General features: G+C 29.7%; 1 protein-coding gene across 2 annotated transcripts in view; it reads left to right on the top strand.

Annotated features, from left to right (window-relative positions):
* Ipk1 (Inositol phosphate kinase 1) overlaps positions 1-18,943 on the top strand; it is a 239,513-nt gene that overhangs the window by 70,092 nt on the left and 150,478 nt on the right. For both annotated transcript variants that reach the window (XM_065510927.1, XM_065510928.1), the window contains exon 3: positions 4,550-4,583. The gene's annotated coding sequence lies outside the window, so the exon portion shown is untranslated. The remainder of the gene's footprint in view (positions 1-4,549; positions 4,584-18,943) is intronic.

Raw genomic sequence — 18,943 nt, 5'->3', positions numbered from 1 at the left:
AAACTTAAGAGCTTTGATGGAGAGTGTGAAAAAGATAGAGAGTACGAGAGACATACAAAAAGTTTTATACAACGTTTAAAATCTGTTATTTTTTAACAAATCGTGAGTTGTAGGAAGAGTGTATTGCACGTCATATCACATTTCGTTAAAATTTGTTTGGAATTAAATTATGAAAAATGTTGTTGATTGAGAATTTACTTAAATATTACTTAATTTTTTTTACTCCAATCCAGATCGATTTTCACGAATCGTGTGATTCGGGAATCGAAATCGAGAACTTTTGTTATTTGCATACGCTGCACAGTGGTATGAGAAAAAAAAAGATGGAAGTAAATCTGTAACTTCTAAATTTATAATTTTTGATACCGAGGGGACCACGTCCATTCAGAAAACGCCTATTTTTTATGTAAAATTCAACTTTAGGCCAAAAATTCTCAAATCGCATAGTCGTTATCAAAATATAGTAACCTATTTTAGATGGCCCAATATGTTCTTAATTATTTTGTAAAGGGTTCCGATAACCGGTATGGATATTATAGGCAAAAAACGAAAAAATACCATTTTTTGGATTTTTTAAGACTTTTTTGGAAATTGCGGAATACTTGATAACAAATTTCAAAATTTGTTTTTATTTTTCCATTTTAAATAGAAAAATCTACATAACTGTGTAATTTCATTAAAAAATATTCATAAATAAAAATTTAATTTCAATTTGAAAAATTTGTATCTGTGCAAAAACTCAATAAAAAGCATTTTTTGTCATATTTTTCAAAAAAGTATTCCATGAATTTTTTAATTGTCAAAAGTTATATACATTTTTATATAAAATCCTCTATCCATTGATATATAACATGTCTACCTTATGTTTTTTACGTGTCAAATAAATTAGAGAAAACATAACAACTGGCTTAGAATTAACCTAAGAAATAGGATCATTTTTAAAATTGAACATACCCGTGGTGTCCTACTTTGGGGACCCCTGGCCCAGCTCCTGGTAGGCTCATGAGGTTCAAGTTCAAAACTTAAACCCGACTACACTTCCTCTTTACGCGTGTGCAAATTTTATTCAAATCGGATTAAGGGTTTAGAAGTTACAGATTTATTTCCCTCTTTTTTTCTCATACCACTGTCCGCTGTCGTAAAATCTAACCATTTTTTTAATTTAACTTGAAAGTTTTACTTATTCCAAAACTTAATTATTGGTATATTTTGTAAATAACACAGTGCAAAAGTCATTCTAGGAGAGAGAAATTCCAAGTGGGGGTTCAAATTATTTAATTTTTGTCCCCTTTTTTTATTAATTTTCGTCAATAACTCGAAATTTCTGGCCATAAACGACAAACAAAAATAACCAAAAATAACGTCTTTACACGATTTCTACGAATTGTAACTATAAAAAATATTGACTTTATGTGAAATTCATTCGATACAATTAGTCCAACTTGATTTTTTACATGGATATAATAAAAGTTATTTATTTAAGTCTTAGCTACAATTTTGTTGAAGAAAGCAATGAAAAATCCTCAATGGTTCTTGAGTTACGAATAAGTTTTATTGGACTTTCGAAAATCTGTTCTGAAAAAAATCGTTGACCATATATTCTAAATTATTGTGATGTATGTTGTCGTCATGTATTTTAAACTAACTACAGAAAACCCATATAAATAAAAGTCAGTATTTACAAATCGCTGGATTCCGTTTTCGGGAATTAATGTAAAGAGTTATTGGTGAACGTGGAAACTCGCAAGCAATAAAATAGAATCGATATGATTAAGTTTTGTCGAAACGATTAGTAGGTAGCGTAGCTACTAAGTATTTAATACATATTGATGTAAAAATTGCAACCAAAACGATTCTTTTAATGTTTATAAACCTTTTTATTATTAACTTGTATTAATTTTAGTGAGAGGCAACTTATTGTGGCACTTTCGGAATATCTCTCGTAATTTCGGTACTTGTATGTTCGTGTTTCCTCTAAAGCTCTTTGGCACAAAATACTGTCAGTTACAGTCAGTGGTGAGCAAAATTAATTCCATTGTTGCACAATGGATCCAATGACAAGTGAAAAGAGGTAAATACATACATACATACATACATACATACATACATACATACATACATATATTGAATGAGATAAGATAAAAATTATAGAGCAGCTAAGCTTTTAGAAAAGTTAATCTGTGATCTAATTATTATAACTTAGACATTTAAAAATACACAATTATAATACAAATAATAAAATTATTTGAATAAAAGGTCAACCAATAAATTTGAAACTGTAAACAAATTACAGCGTAGAAATATATTTGTTGAAATTACGGAGTATTAAGCACAAAGTATACAGAGGCGTCACCAGACAGAAAATAATCTCGTTTTCTATTTGTCTCTCTCGCTTTATAAACTGCCCTTTTTATCGTTTTGTTTATTTGTTTGTTTTGATTACATTACTTAGTCTACCGTATTCGCGTTGTGTATAGCGTTTTGCTTTAACACATCACTGATATTATAGTACAAAATATTTGCTATCCCTTTTTAAGAGAAAAGTCAAAATTTGACATCTCTGTATACTTTGTGGTATTAAGGTCATTAGTATGTCTATATTTTTTTTCTAAATTCGCGAATACTAAATTTAGAATTCATTGCACCATTGTGCATCTTACGTACACGTAGATACGTTAATTTTTTCCCATATTTTATATATTTTTTTTTATTTTACCTCTCAAAGACTTTCCTTTAAGAGGAATCCTTTTGCAGAATTTATTTCTGCTTTATTTTTCTAGCTTGATATTAATGTTTTTCCTTGTTCTGCTTTAATCAGAATTTTTTTTGCCGTTTTCTTCTTTCATTTTGTTTACTTTGCGTAACGTTTAAAACTTTGACTTAATTAACAGCAAATGGTTGGGAAAAATAAAGCCCTGGAGTGCCGTAAGAAAAAAGGTGCTGAAGTCGCACTATAAAAAAGTTGTAATTAAAAAAAAGAAAAGAAAATGAAATGAAACAAAGTAAACTGAGTTAAACTGGAAAGTTTAAAATTTAAAAGAAAATGAAGAAAGATAAAAGAACAAAATGTAACAGAACATGTCTAAGAGTTAATTTTGAACTTTTTGAAGTAAATCAACTGGTGGCTTCAGATGCATATTAATGCAATTTCGTAATATGCGGGTGTTGTTGAAGACACCTTTTCTTTTGCCCTCTAAATGCATGCAACAACGTCTACTTACATCGTATGCATACACGTGTTTGTGTGTAGGTTTAAATAGAAGGATTAAATAAGCAACAGTTAAAGAATATACACATACATATGTATAGATGCCACTATGTATTGAATACATTAACTACTTCTTCTGCATCAATGCCATAGTTATGCACGTGCCACGCGTGTGTCATGCATTAAAGCGTAACCTTAGTTTGCAACATAGGACAGCAGAATGTATTGCTGCAAGTATTTTTGTTATACTTTGTTTGTCTACCATCATCGTCATCATCATCATAGATCTAGTCAGTCATCATAAGCTAGTTGCTACTTATGTATAACCAAATCCCTTGTTTGGGAATAGTCAGCCAGTCAGCCAGTCAGTCAGTTAGTTTATTCGCCAGTCAGACACAGTTAGTTTCGTTAGAGGTTGACTATTTGCTCGTTTTAATGACGCACACGTAATACAGGTTCAGGTGTTAAATGTTACACAAAAAACCCTCATACTTTTCATACATTGACAGCACATGCACTTACATATATATTGACTGGATGAATGATTTTTATTTTCCTTTTGTTGTGTGGTGTAGCGCGTTGTTCCTGCGATTGTGTGACAACCTGTAGAGTTATTAAGGACGTGGAAAAACCCAACAATTGTGTTGTATTTTAAAATTGATTAAATCCTTTAAAGTGTGTTTTTGTTTTAGCCCCGAAATACGCCTACTACTAGGTCGATATTCATTCAAGACATTCAGTCTCTCCCGCTCGTTTATCCATCAGCTATCTATTGAGTATTGAGTTGTGAATTTGTACCTGTTGTTGTCTGAAAGTAAAAATAAAAATATGCTGGAATTTTTCAATAACTTTTAATATCTTTGAACAGTGTAAGTATTCGTAGTATGTGTCTGTTTTAGTATGCATACTATTTGCAGCATCGATATCCTTTGTAAATCTTTGATTTAATGTAAATTCCTGGCCTTTTTTGGAATTAAAATTCCCTTTTCATATCTGGCCTTGACTAGCATGCATAAAATAAATCCTTCTTTCTTTTTTTTGTTCTCTTTTGTTGGTTTTACCATTTGTAAACCCAAAAAGCTTTGTTAAATGCAGACATTTTTCAAATTTCGCGTTTTGTTTTTGTTAGACAGGATTCTGCATATGTTGCATGCTAACGAATTTTTGTTGTTTTATCTATTTCATCCTAATTCCCTGTGTTAAAAAAAACTGCAAATGCAATTTTATTACAAGCGTTTTTTATATTCTTCGCCATTACAGTTTGTATTAGATCGTTAAGTTTCTTAGAAATATTTGTAACAAATGATTATAATGTCATTATTATTTTTTTCTTTCTTACAGATATCACTGAATTTCATTTCATGACAATAAACAAGTAAGTTTTTCGTTGATTTAAAAATCAATTAATATGTTTAAATAACTTATCTTTATGATTACTCTTGTAGATTCATGAATTCTCAGCTTTGTTGTTATAGAACAGAATTTTAAAAAATAAATTTCTCCTAGAAAGAAAAATCCCACATATATGAGCAAGCAGTGAAACAATATTGTTGTACATGATTACCATAACCATTTCTAAAATTTTTTCAAGTTTTTTAACAGTTCACATGACTGTAGCAATCACATATACATATATGATTGTAGTAAATAAGTATATGGTTTTGGCAATTATATTATTTTCTCTGATTATGATGTAATAATGATTCATCATGAACATGTTTGCCATAACTTATTTACTGGTAGCTACAATCATGTAAATGGTAACCTAAACATATTATGTCTATCACAATCATATGCATACATAGTTACAGTGAATATAATATTGTTAAAGAACGTGTAAAAATGTTGAAACATGTAAAACTATATAAATCTCTGACAAGATTTTGAACATTTTTCGAAAGGTATTTTTTTTTTTTCAAAAATATTAAATTGGATGAAAAGTACTTATGCATAGAATTGTCATATTTTATTTAAATAAATTCATTTGTTTTTCAATAATTTTAAATTAAAAAAAACTGTAGCGCAATAAGTAATCCATATTGTTTATGCTCTCGAAATTTTTCTGTTTTGAGGATAAATTGTTGTTACTTTTGCAAGCATTTTTACCACACCATGTTCAATGAAAGCAACAGTCAAATGGAGACAGTGGTGTCGTTCAGTGCAGCCAGTGTAAAAACGTTTATAAGAGGTTGTTAATTTTGTGGTATTTTAATATTGTTATTTTTATAAACACAACATCCTCCTAAAGAAGAAATGATCTCCATCAATTCTAAAGTGTCACAAAAAATTATGAAATCATGAATTCGGTCACAGATTAAGGATTGTAACAGGTTTATAGCCTGGTATTATTATATTATAGATTATAAAGCAATTTGATAAGTTCTACATTAAAATAATACTATGTTCATATTTGCAGAGTTAATCATCTCAAACGTGATTAAGCTCTATTCACTTCAAAATCGAGATGATTATCCCTACATTTAAATGATTTGTTAATCACTTCATTAATCACATAGAATCACCTGAACATACCTCAAACCGACTATGATGTAGCATCGGTCACCTTTCAGTGTTCAAAAGTTTTCTTTTTTTTTTTCCTTAAAAACCTTAAATAATTCATCAATGTTCACAATTTCGTAATTAAAAAGTTTAAAATAATCTGCTGATATCTTTAATAAAGTATTTATTTCCATATTTAATGCCTTAACGAAATATAAATTTGTTTGTTGTTTTTTATTTGTCAACTTAATCATTTTAGTGTCAACTTAATCATCTCAAATGTAATGTGAACGACTTTGATTAACTTAATCAAAATTTTGCTTAAACGCGTTTAAAATCCCACGTGTGAACATAGCATAAATTGTGATGATACAATAAATGATTTTTCTCTGGCACCATACTATTTTATTGATCCATTCTAAAGTATTAACCATTTTATATAAAACAAACAACATTTTACTTTCGTATAATGGATGCATTTGGGACGCTTATCTTCAAAGGCGATGTTCTATATTCTACATACATACATCTTCAAACAAACGTTTGTATATTTTTTAATCCAAACAGTTAATTATGATTGCGGTATCTGTATCTATAGCTGTGTCAGTATTTTTTACGTTATAATTAAATGGAAGGAGATTTTAACAAAAACTCTAAAAAACCATTAAATTCACATTTAAAAGTCATTCAATCCCACTGTTGACTATTTCTTTTATTATTACTTTTTCACTTACTCGATTTTTCTTCCATTCTAACTGTTTTATTGTATTTTTTGTTTAACTATCATGATACATATTTTTCACTCTTCTACGGAACTAATGTTCATTTGATGCAAATATCCATGTCAAGAGCAAATCGAAATAAAATAGACTTGAAATATTTTTCCTTATTCTCAGCTTTGTTGTTATTGTGTTATTCGTACACACACATACATACATACTTTTTCAATATAATACATACGAACGTACGTACGTGTATCCATCCAGTCAGTACTTACATTTAGTACATTTTGCTCATAACCACGAATAATGGACCCAAGAATTCATAAAGGAATGTCATCATCATTACTTAAGGGATTTACAAGGAATTATACACACATCCGTACAATAACATCATCACTGAAAGAGTGTTGGAAACTGGGGAAAAACGGAATGAACCAGCAAAAACCAACACGAGCGAAAAAAGAATAGTGCGCTTGAAGGCAGTTCAGAAAAATTCGCATAAACTGCAAGAACTTTTGCATTCAACAATAAAAAAACTCTGAAAATAAAAAGTAAATATAACTTCTTCAGCCACCATTCACATGCCATTTACTTGTATGAAATAAAAAAGATGAAGTTCTACTATTCTACTTGAAATGAAAAAATGAAATTTACTTTTAGCTACAACACAGCAGCATCGGCTGCGGCATCAGTAGCAGGTATCAGTAATTTGCATTCTGTTAGACGTGTGGTGTACTCGCATTATTAGAACAGCCCTCGAGTTGAAGCAAAAAAACAACAGGAAGAAAGTAGAAAATAATGTAGTAAAATCGTAAGAAATGTTAGCATTTTCATTGTGAAGCTTTAAGTAGAAACACATACAACTTACCCATGAACATTAGAGTGTGCCGAAGTACGGCCTTTTAGGAATCTGTTGTAGGAATACCATTCAAACGATTTCATATTGCGGTGCTGAATAAGAAAGAAATTAGAAAACAAAATTTAAATAAGATCTTCAGTTTCCTACTTGCTATTGAACATTAAGATCTCTGTATAATTTACGATTATTGGAAGAATATTTATACATAATTTGCAATATATGGTGTATCTTTAGTATGCGGTTTTTGTTTTTACAAACACAAGAAAGTATTTTTTGTTTTTTGACTTGAAAAAGGAATCCAACAGACTATCTATCTATAAATTAAACGTTATTTTTGAAGCAACTGTGGTGGGACATAAATAAAAATTAATATTTAGATTTAAGATTTGAACATTATTTTGTGAAGATACAATAAATAAAATATGAAAAAAAAACTTCTTTAATTTAATATCGCCCAGGCCAGCCAAAAAAGTTTGAAGATCAAGAATTGGAAATCGAGAGCTTGCAAAACATTGACAGCAGGATTCATCCAAAAGCAGGAAAATTGGGTAGCATTACGGAATGAAAAATTTACCACACCCACTTTTACGCCTACTTTTTTCGATTTATCTAAAATCGGAAAACGGCTACATCGATTTGGATAATTTTTTGTTTAAATGATCATAGTAATCCAATTTTTTTAATGCTCGCAATACATAGTCCGCAAAAGTTTTTACATAAATAAAAATTGTCCACGTCCACTAATACGTCCATTTATTAAATACATCTGCAAAATACATCGGTCTGTGATCAATCATATTTCAGAGCAAATTCGATTACTTATATAAAAACTCACAATAGCTTAAATCGATAATAACCTGACCAATAAGCGTTCAATCAAGAAAAGGAGCTCGATCTGTGATCACTCATATTTCTGACCAAAAATCGATTTTTTATATAAAAACTCAAAATATCTAATTTCGCTAATAACTTGGCCAATAAGCGTTTAATCAAGAAAAGAGCTCGATCTGTGATCACTCATATTTCTGACCAAAAATCGATTTTTTATATAAAAACTCGAAATATCTAATTTCGCTAATAACTTGGCCAATAAGCGTTTAATCAAGAAAAGTAGCTTGATCTGTGATCACTCATATTTCTGACCAAAAATCGATTTTTTATATAAAAACTCAAAATATCTAAATTCGCTAATAACTTGGCCAATAAGCGTTTAATCAAGAAAAAGAGCTCGATCTGTGATCACCCATATTTCTGAACAAAAATGGATTTTTTATATAAAAACTCAAAATATCTAAATTCGCTAATAACTTGGCCAATAAGCGTTTAATCAAGAAAAAGAGCTCGATCACTCATTTAAAAACTTAAAATACGTACATTGATTTACATGTATTCTGTTGTTGCAAGACTTAGATTTTTGACAACAAACTTAGGTTCTTTGTCTCTCAGTTGCGCTTCTATGTATATTCTATTCTATGTCCTATATGAATAAAAATGATCATTGAATAATACGTTTTTTTTTTTTCTTTTTAACTATTTCATAAATTCACAAATCGAACACAAGCATTTTTTAGTCTTCAATAATTCTGTCAGACATGCTTTCGAGAAGTTTCCTATTTAAAATCAGCAAAATCGGTCCACAAATGGCTGATATATGAGGAAAAACCCAGGACAACCTCGATTTTTGACCTATTTTTGACCTATATCTGGATTACTATGTCATTAGTAGACAATATGGATATCTAATGATAGATATTTCAATGACCTTGACGATTTTTCTCGTATTCTACGTATCAATACGCATCGTTTGAGTGGTATTCCTACACCATGTCGATATGCGGGACACTCTAATCAATCTAAATGCTTACTTTCCCAGTACATATCAAGAGTACATATAGAGTACGTATTGACGATGAAAGAAATTGTGGAAGTAGTTTAGGCGCTTTGCATTTATTTAAGTAAATGTATGTATGATATTCCAACATACATACATACATATATGCATATTAATACTCATACATACACAATTTGTATTTCTAAACATTCATCCATACGATCATGTTCATTCAACGGATTTAATACATATCTACATACATACATACAGACATACAAACACAGATACGAATGTGCATACATATATGTATGTAAGTACATATCTAAGTATGTATTTGAATTTTAAGTAAATGTTACATTTATTTGCAACTTTCTTCTGGTTACATTTAGTTTCTAGTATTTAAATAAGACAACAAACGTACACATCTACACATGTAGTTCCGTCTGTGTGTTGTACATTGCAAATCTAACAACAATGACGACACGTTTAATTTATTTGTAAAACAAGTAACACTTTAGCAAAAGGAAGGAAATGGATTTACGAAATCCTCAACAAATTAAAATTTTATCATTTTTGTTAGTTAATCCCTTCACACACACACACACACACATACACACACTATTCATTCATACGACTACACTAACAATATTTAAAGGATTTATTTGGTTTATGTTCTGCAACGATGCAAATCCATTCTAAACACATTATAATTGTTAAATAACAACATTTTCAAATTGCTGTTAAAAATACAATTACATGTGTTGTTGTTTTGTTTAAATAAAATAGGTCAAAGGTCTACGTTTAAGTACTTGGAGATATTTTTAGTGTTTATTAATTCTATTAAAATGCATGCCATAGTTTATCTTCTTTTTATTTGCAATAGTGACAAACAGGTAGAAAAATACTTATTGATATAACAAAAGCAATTTTTTGAAGTTGAGAAAGTACTAAGGACTGAGATCGTAAAATTGTTAACACACGTTCATTAAAACTTTTAACCCAAGTATTGATTTTCTGATCAAGTTACCTTTGTAAAGCATGTCAGTTATTATGTTTAATGTCAATTATGTTCATTTGTTTTTAATCTGATTAAAATGAGTGACCAGAAGAAGAGCGTACTAAAATTATTAAATATTTTCAACAAAACCCAGCTTGGTCCTACAAAAAGTTGGCCAAACAATCAAAGGTCTGCTATCAAACTGTTTCCAATGTTATTAAACAGTACCGGGAGAACTTGTCCGTTGATATAAAACCTGGTTTAGGTAGAAGGAATGATCGACATTTCCACCGGTAGGAAAGCTGCCCGGTTAGGTCAGTACTCGGACTATTTGGTACGAAAAGTTAAAGCCAATGCTGGTTTAAAAGCATGCAAGGCTCAAAAAGTTCCTGACATGAACTCTGCTAAAAATATAGCGGCCAAAGACAGAGCACGGAAATAGAAGTCAAATTGTATACAAAAAATATACCTGCTGCATAATGAATGACGAAATGTACGTATGGAACATTTTTGCAGCTTCTGGGTAAATTTTTTTATGTTGCAGATGCTCGAGGGAATGTTGAAGAACAGTTTAGGACCCAAAACAGACAAAATTTCCAAAAAAGACTTCTTAATGAGTTCACTTATTTTTGGCCTGATTTGGCATCTGCCACTATGGTATGAAAGGTCTTGAGTGGTACAAGAACAATAATGTGGTATTTGTACCAAGAGAGGCAATTCCTCCAAACTGCCTGGAGCAGAGTCCAGTGGAAATATATTGGGCTCTTGTTAAAAGAGAATTGAAGAGCACAAAAACGGTGTCCAAAAGTGTGGTAGATTTTAAACGGAGATGGACAACCTGTTCGAACAAAGTGACATAATAAAGGACTATAAAAACCATAATGGAAGGGTTTTCGAAAAAGGTTCATAATTTCATTATTAGTGATTAGAAGTTCTAATTTAGAACCATAAAATTATTTTTTTTCGTAAATTGTAACAATAATTTCAGTCATATAAAAAAATTCAAAACTGTAGGTTTAGTGGTTTCATTTATATTAAAAAAATTTATGTATGTTAAAAATTTGTCTGGTTAATAATGAAAATTTTTATTTTATTAAAGGTTTATAAAACAAATTTGGTATTTAATTTATGTTTATAAAATTTGATTAAATAATAATTTTATTATGAATAAGACCTATAATCGTAATCAGATTGCTGCAATGCTAATAAAAATTATCATCGTACATATATCACCCAAAAATATATCTTGGCTCTTTAGATTTTTTAGCACATATATGTCCATTTTAGGAATGTAGTAATTTAGGAATTTCCACTTTAAAATTTTTAAAAACTCGCGATTTTATTTTTCAATTAAAATTTTTTTTAAGTGACAAAATTCAACAAAGTGTGTAAGTTTATGTATTCATATCTTGTAAAGCAATGACTATGACTCATATGAAAGGTTATTAAATCTTTAAATTTAGCAGCTAAAAGTAATATTTTCATTTAAAATGGTGCAAATGCAATTTTGTTGTACATTTTTTAAAAAATATAATTGTTAACAAGTTTTTTAACAATATTATGGTCACTGCAATTACGTATATGATTGTGGTAACCATAATATGTTTATGTTTACCATTACTACACGACCTAATTTCATGGTGAGCGGTCCATAATTGGATTTGTAATCCAGTTATTGAGCAAAAAAGTTGAAAAATTGTTTTAAAAAAATGTAAAAAAATGGGAATTTTTTCGATTTTTAAGGCACTGGATGCACTTTTTTCGGGTAGGCATGTTCCGCTTTCTTTCGCCTATTCAATATCTACAACTTTGCTTCAGCCACAAAAGAGATATTCCGTACGGTATATCGAGATATAACCGTTTTAAAATATAGAAAAAGAGCAAAAAAAATTCACCATTAAATTATTACGGCAGCCATAATTTTTGGGGCTACTTTCATGTGCAATTGTCAGAATTGAGTCCCAAAGCAATGAACTGAAAAATGTTGTACTGTGTTATTGGCAGATTCGTACTTATGTATTAAATACGTTATATATTTGATCGTTGTTGATATCCTTTACGTTTAAGCAAATATGTAATACTGAGAAGTAAATTATTCGATTAATTCGATTGATTTTTAAATGAGTTATCGAATTATTCGAACAAGCTAAAATCTCTTATTCGTTTTATTTGAACAAAAGAAAAATTTAATTGAATTAAAATGTCCATGAATAATCGAAAAACTTGTGTTTTCTAGTCTCTCGATATACATATAATTTTTTCGCAGTGAATCAGAGTGGATCACAGAGAGTGTAAATTGTCAGAGCTCTTGTTTCCCATTTATTTCTACTAACAACACCCCTCGAAATTCAAATAAAAAATAATATTTAATTAACTATACAAACTATCTTCTTTTGGTTAGAAAATAAAAGTTATTTATAATCCAATTTAACAAATAAAAGAGACTAATTTGATGTTAAATAATTTCATTAAAAAAGGATTGATTGCAAATTTCATTTATCATCTCTGACTCAGGTGTTCTATTAAAAATGGGAAATTGTATTTATGTAATAAATCTAAAAACGAAAAAGTTAGGAATTAATGTCGTCTTCACTTCTCTTATTCACCCTTCACAAATACTTGTCTTTTAGGAATTATTCTAATGTCATTAAAGTTAAAATTAATTTCAACTGAAACATTGTCATCAATTGAACTAAACACATTTCAATTTTGATTTTAGCTTTTCTTGTTGCTTTTATTTATGTAAGTATGTATGTGATCATCCCGTAAAATGTAAAACTTTTACAACTTGAAGTCGATGTCAAGAATAAACAAACAAATGAATGAATGAGAATGAAGGAATAAACCCCTCAAAGCAAACAATTTAGTTGCTTAAATAAATTAAGCAAAACGAATTCAATTGAAAACGTGAGAAAAAAACAAGCGAAACTGGGAAATTGGAACATGACGCATATTTATGAGTTTCAAAATTTTAATACTCCTGAAAGACAGAACGAACGAACGAACAAACAGTTAAATCACTGATTGGATTGTGAAGATTTAAACTGTGTGTGAGTTAGTAGTGTGTGTATGTACAATGCAAAAACTATTGAATTGAATTTGATGTAAATTGAATTCCAACAACTCTAAGTTTGCACGAAAAAACAATCAATTTTATACCATTAAATTTACATTTATTAACACCTTTAGCGCACTCCTGCTTTTCCAAACAAAGTGTGAACGCGCTCTGCTCTTTCACTCCAACTAAAGTCATTAAAATACATAAAAATGATGATGATGAAAATCATAAAATAAAACGATCTCAAGAATTTTGAAAATTTCCTAAACATTTACATGTACATACTTACATACATATGCATAGGGTACGTATGTACAAATAAAAGAAGTTGCAACTGAGTGGTATACAGTGTATTTGTAGATGTTGAAATGATAATAATTTATTTTAATCAATGCTTAACTTTGTTTTAGTTTATTTCTTTCTCCTGTTCTGTGTCCTTTTCTATATATTTTTTTTTGTTTTTTTTTTTTGTAATTCTAAGGATTTTTATGATGACAATTGTATTAAATTTTGACACATTTTAGCCAGCAGGTTTTGTTGCATCTATCTGTATGTTGGTTTGTGAATTTCAAATAAATGAGGATGTATAAATTTGAACCATTTTTCTTTAGTGTTTCCTTAAATGGATATTGCGGTTGTTGGTTATTCTTTCTGGTTGTTGTTCTCGTATTAAAGATACATCTTCCTTATTGTATTGTTACAGTTTAGTTTTTTATTTCTCGTTTTTTTTTTATGTTTGTGTTTGTTTCGTTGTTCAGGATTACGAATTCAAAACCATTTTGCATAAAAATCCAGTTTTTCTTGTTGCTACAGTTATAGATTGTGTATTTTAAGGATACGTATGCAGCTCATAGATAGAATACTTGAATTTTCTTATGGTTTTTGCATACTTAACCATATTTACATACATATGTATGTATGTGCATACAAATACACATACATATGTTCATGCTTATGTATTGAAGTTAGACTATGTTATGTATTTGCATCAGGAAGCCAGAGTTTCTGAAATTGTTTTAGTTCTGTGTGTAACAGAAATCATGTATTTGCAATTAAAACGAAATTTTCCCAATAATTTCAGTAAATAAATCATTTTTACCTGTGATGCCAGTTTTGTATGACCAAAACGATCAATGCAGCACCTCCAAATGTGATAAATATGATGAATATTATATTGATATTAACAGAAATATTTGGTCATAATTCTGATTCTGCCAACCTATTTCTTCTAAAAGAAGAAATTCCAAATCTATCATCTGGATTATTGAAGAAAAATAATAGAAAAGTAGCATGCTATCGCTGACTTGCATTAATATATTTGGTAAACTCATTTCTACAAAATTACAATGAAAAAATGCGACTTTTGGCAACGCTACTTTTTACAGGCTTAGTTCTGATGCCCAATTCGCTTGTTCCTGTCTCAAAATTTTAGGAAAAGTATACAAAAATATATTTTTTTTAATGGGCAGATAATATTAAGTATTTTTATGTTTCCCAAATATACGTCACAATTTAAAAAAAAAGGTTTTCTTTTTCATCTTCTCTCATGTATACATATTTCTTTTTCGACTTTGAAAGTTCACGCTCTCAGAAAATGAGACAAAACGCTCTCATTTTCTGAGAGCGTATGTCCTCCTGAACGATTAGTTTGTACATACATACTTTTGTAATCGAAGCAGTAGTTTAGAATAGAAACAAAAACAAAATATCAAAAATTAAAAAAAAAATTGTTTGTTTTCTTGAAAATTCAATTGTTTTTAAAAACATATTTTTGATATTTGTTTTCTGGGATTTAGAAAATAAGACCCTTCTTGTTATTTTTAGTATTTTTTTTAAATAAATATCGCAAATGTTTGACGTCCTAGATATTTTACAATATTGTTACGTTTTTACCATTTAAAAACGGTGGTTTATTTCCGTTAAATAAGTTTAAAATGTACAAAAATACACTGGCAATGCTATTAATTTTTATGATTATGATCAACTGAATGGGTTGTTGCTCTTCCTACTCTATTTATACACAGTGACATCTTCTAGATCCATGGTAGGCGTTCATATTGTTGAGGTTACGATGATTTTCGTCAAACAACCCGAATGTGAACAAAAGAGCGTAAAAATACACACAATTCATTCAGTTTCTTGATGTTGTTGTGGATATTTTATTTTTTACCCAAAAGAGCACACAAATTAAATGCCTCTTTTTGCGTACCACTGTTCTAGATAATTCGAGCCTTATTCTAACGGAAATAACTTGAATGTTCTATTTCCAGCAGTATTTTTTTAAAGCTGATTTACAGTTAATGTTGCCGTACTTATAAAAAATAACAGCGCGCTGTTTCATGAAGATATTGCATTTAAAAAATAAAAAATTACAAACATTTAAAGTTGAGTTACGCGACTTGACATGCTTATGTCTTATAAAAGTCTGCAATTACAGTGAAGTTTCAGGTGCTGTTACTTTACAAAACTGAAAATTTTTAAACCTCACACTGTGCAGCGTGATGGTAAACATAATGAAGTTAGACGGCCTAAAATAATATGTGTAGTGTTTTTTTTTTAAATTCAAATTATCTTCCAAATTTTTGAAAACTCTGGAAAATAACCAATCGTTTAGTTAAAAATGTGAGTATTGGCGTATTATTTTATTTTATTTTACTGTTTTAAATGACAAATAAAATATCACCCTAAAAAACCATTAGAGAACCTTTGTGTTTTCCCTGTTGTTGTTTTAATCGTAAATACATGTTTAAAATTCATTCATGTATCTGTGCCGCTACAATATGTTTTCTTGCATTCTTTTATTTTATTCTTGTTGTTTTCGTTTTTTTTCCTTTTTTCAATTCTACTATGTACATTAGGGTGATTTTCTTTAGTTTTTCGAATTCCGAGTGTGTGGGTTGGATTAATATGACACTTGGTATAAACCATGCAAAGGCATTCCATAACTTCAGAGCTGATGCAGCTCGAGTTATCATTATTTGATTTGAAGTGTTGCAATACTATTCGAAATTTTTGTAAAATAAATGTTTCATAAATAAAATAGTAAACCACCCTAATGTACTTATGGATATATGCATCTATGTTTGTAAGCTGAACATACACCGTTCATCAGAATACGATCGTATACATATGTACATATGTATTTCTAGTTGATTTTTACTTACAAAGTTTATAGAGTGTATTAATACTGCTTTCAGCAGAATTACACTTGTATAGTTTTGCATATTTCTCGGCTATGAATTGTAATTACAATGTCTTTTCAAAAAACAAAATACATACAAACATACGCACATACACTTTGAGGGCATATATGTATTCTAAAACGGCTATCTGCAGATTTTCCATATTATTCTATCCTTAATCTACGGTATCTATTTTGAAGAAAAAATAATAATTTTAACAATTTGTTTTCGATTTTTTGTTTTTTGAGCTATATATATGTACATGTTTATTTATTTTAAAAAAAATATGTCAAAATTATTTTATAGCATTGAAATGCATTATTATGCTTAATGAGGGGATTATACCTTATATTTGAAGATAGGTTCAAGTGTAGTCTTTCATTATTAGCTGATAAATTTCATTTTATACATCCTTAAACGTTAGATTAGCGAATAATTAGTTTTAATTATTAATTTTTGTTTGCAACTTTTGCTCTCCTGCACAATTTGGTTTTAGCAGATAATCATTTTTGAATATAAGCCAACGGTATGTAGGTTTGAAGAATAATTTCGAATGGTAAAAATGTTTGGAAAATTATTTGAAATATTTTATATGCATACTAGGGCAATCAGTAACTTTTGTAAAATTGTGTTGTCAAAAACGATAAAATTTTTGAAGATATTTCGAAAAGTTCACGCAAATATTTTTATCTCAACTATTTTTCTCAACAACACTTCATGGGTAAAATTTGGAAAACGTATGGAACACACAATTGGCAACAGCATGAATCAATGTAGAAGCACCTTGCTGAAGAGCTATCTAATTCCTGTCATACATAGGTAGTCAATCAGCAAAGCCTGGCACATTTATCGAAATAGCAGCAGAGATCTGCGGCTGCAGCCGATATATACATGTAAAGGTGTGCCAAGCCTAATATCCATCATGCCACGAACACCACCATTCCAATGCATTTCTCAAGCAGTGAGCCCATTGCAATCGGTATTAGTCCCTGTTGTTTCGGCAACAGCACCTATTTAGATTTATTTGATTGTCCGAAATTTGCCACTAGCAAAAAACATCAGCCATTTTACAAACAATATTCTACCCACTTTTGGTTTTAAACCACAGCCACTACGCGCTCCAAAAAGGGACCTCACCAATACACTAGTTTTGACAAGTCTTGAAATTCACTGGTTTTCCGTAGTTCCAGATATGTATGTCTCTGGTCAGCTGCGAGTTTAAAATAAACTCATACCAGCTTTAGGTTCCGTGCAACCAGAGGCACCGGTGTTGCCCCATGTCTCCCTCCGATGCATATCGCCCGAAGAGATAGGGATGTCCAGTGTTACAATATTCCGACATTCAAATTTCCAAGTCATGAAATGGCTACCACCCTAATGTACATGTTTAGTTTTCCTTTCTTTTCTTTTACGGTTGAACGCTAACTAAAAAACTGTCTGATAGTTTAGCAATTTCATCTACGCACTTGTAAATTGCGTAAATTGTTTGTTCAGAAAAATACATATAAGAAAAAATAATTTATGAAAAGAATAACTCCGCTTTATTGAAAATTAACCATAAATGCAATTAATCAAGCAAGAAATAACAAAAGCCATGAGAAGCAAAAAAATGAAACAAACCCAAACACAATCATGTTAAATAATCAGCTTGTGCAAACTTTAACTCCACTTTTGATTAATTCTATTGTACGAGAGTACAATATCAAGTGTAAGAAAGCAAAGGAAAGAAACAACTAATAATTCCATTCAAGTAGAAAAATATTTTGTATTTTAAGGACGACTAAATCTATGAAGTTGCTTTTAACAAGTCTTAAATTAGATTTCATTTTTTACTTTGCCTCCATGGGTAAATTTATGTAGCTTCGTTGTATATATATGGAAAGCAGCGAGCTACAACAAATTTCTCATCATCATTATCATCTTCATGCAAATTCAATGAGACATCATTAACAATTTTATTATGTCACAGACAGTCAGTCAGACTAACAAATAAACAAACAAACAAGCAAACATTAGGGGTACAAAATGAATGAGAAATTTCATATTAGGATTATAATTTTCAGTTTGTTTTTAACTTTTTCACTGGCTTAATTCAATCAGGATTAATGTTTACATTTATTTGTCATACTTCCATTATCTGTATTGGACTTATTTTCTTAGTGGCATTATGGAAATTATTGTGACAGAGCTATCAGCCCTAAAATGAGACTTTTTTGGTTTTTCACAATATTCCTATAACGTTCAATCTCGTTATAACATAAAACGCATGTAGCGAAAATCGGCTATAACGAATGACATTTTTTCATTAATAACCTTTTAAAAATCACTGCAAGTTAAATTTCAAATGATGCAGCAAAAACCGAGACACCAAAAATTAGTTTTGTGTCATATACTCTAGAGTTTCGAGTTCCCTTTTACCCGATAATTTTTCTCCGATTTTTCTTTTTGAACTATTTTCAGTAGAATAGTTCAATATTTAGAATTGAAAAACAAACATTTTGTTTTATATTATAAGGCAATTTCCATAACCAATATAACTGTATGGAAAAATAACAGGATTTTAGATTCAGATGATTCATCCAATTTC

The sequence above is a fragment of the Calliphora vicina genome, chromosome 5 (assembly GCF_958450345.1).
Source record: "Calliphora vicina chromosome 5, idCalVici1.1, whole genome shotgun sequence".
Taxonomy (NCBI): domain Eukaryota; kingdom Metazoa; phylum Arthropoda; class Insecta; order Diptera; family Calliphoridae; genus Calliphora; species Calliphora vicina.
Note: the sequence above shows the minus strand (reverse complement) of the source record. Positions and strands in the feature narration are given on the sequence as shown.